At 33.1% G+C, this 1,429-nt stretch overlaps 1 long non-coding RNA gene across 1 annotated transcript; it reads left to right on the top strand.

The window, feature by feature from the left end:
• Window positions 1-569: 569 nt before the first annotated feature.
• LOC113341235 lies at window positions 570-1,091 on the top strand. The gene is made up of 2 exons (XR_003355838.1): window positions 570-901; window positions 990-1,091. It is a non-coding gene; the product is annotated as an uncharacterized LOC113341235 (long non-coding RNA).
• Window positions 1,092-1,429: the final 338 nt, after the last annotated feature.

The raw sequence follows: 1,429 nt of genomic DNA, 5'->3' as shown, positions 1-1,429 counted from the left end.
TGAAGCTAAGCCAAATGGGTCTGAGGCCAATTCACCATTGGTGATGGGCATCCCTTAGCTTAATCACACAGAAACTGTATTTCGGTGTAAATAATGTCAAACGTCGTTTTCTTTTTTTCAATTTTTTTTTCCACGTATTTAGATAAATATTATTTATGAGTATACATAAATGAAGATATAATAGGCAAAATGGTAAAAAAAAAATTAAGAGAAAAAAAATGAAGATATAATAGGGAAGGAAAAAGAGTTTTGGCAAAATAAAAAAGTTAAAAGTAAAAAATAAAAAATAAAATTGAAAATTCCCAAACAGAAACTAAGTATACGCTGAAAATTCCATGAAGATCGAGTTTCCGCAAATTAGTTTTTCCAACAAAGTCGGAAGACCATTTAGTTGGATTTCGCTATAATTAAGTTATAGCATAGCGAAATCGCTTATCATTGTGCTTGGTGTTTGAGATGGTAATTTCTCAACAATCTTCTGAATTTAGGCATATAAGCATGTTTTTTTCTTTTTCTTTTGATAAAAGCATATAGGAATGTCTACTTCGCACAAAAGAGTCCGTGTCCCTGCGAGGATAGTTCCGTAATATCAGTCTCATGGATAATGTATAGCTTTGAATGGACAGTAGTAAAATAGCTTTCAAACTTAAAAATGTTTTATCTTCTAGTTTTTTCATTGATCAACATTTGTAACTGAGAAGAAATGTCTATTGTAATTCTACATCCATCAAATAAAACCCTAGTTTTCTCTCAATATCTTCTTCCTACTGCAGGATTTATTTCATCAAGAACGCACAATTGGGTGGTAAAATTATCAAAGAAATCTTCACTTCCAGGTTTCTACAACAGGATTTGCTCCTCCAAATCCCCGAATACATCCACTGACAGTAGCTCCCAAGAGGTAATTGCCTTTCTCTCCGTCTTTCTCTGAATTATTATTCCGCTGAGTTGATTTTAATTTGAAATCAAAACGGTCAAATCTCATGCAGGATTCAAAGAGGTTCCCTTGGAAAGTTCATCTTGAAGAATGGAATGTTCCATGGGATTGGAAGATTGTTTTGTATGTCATGGCACCATATTTGATGAGGTATGTCTTAGAAATGTGTATGCACTTCTTTAAAGATTGTTTTCCCACCAATAGAACACCTAAAACAATAGAGATTTGTTTAAATATTAACATGCGAAGGTACACTTTCTTTTATTTCTTGTTTTAGCCATATAAAGATTCAAACAAACCCTTTCCAGTCTCTATATAAAACATCAACCTCAGTAGCACTCTCCTTCATAGAGCCTCATACTATCTCAATCTCTCGAAACTATAGTGGTTGTAGGTAACAATGGCTCAAAATTTATCTATACATGCTCTAGAATTTTCTCTCCTCATAACAATTTTTCTTGGAGTACTACTTCTCAAAACAGCAAGCAGTAC

Source organism: Papaver somniferum, unplaced genomic scaffold, assembly GCF_003573695.1.
Source record: "Papaver somniferum cultivar HN1 unplaced genomic scaffold, ASM357369v1 unplaced-scaffold_2662, whole genome shotgun sequence".
Lineage (NCBI taxonomy): Eukaryota > Viridiplantae > Streptophyta > Magnoliopsida > Ranunculales > Papaveraceae > Papaver > Papaver somniferum.
This window is presented reverse-complemented; position numbering and strand designations above follow the sequence as displayed.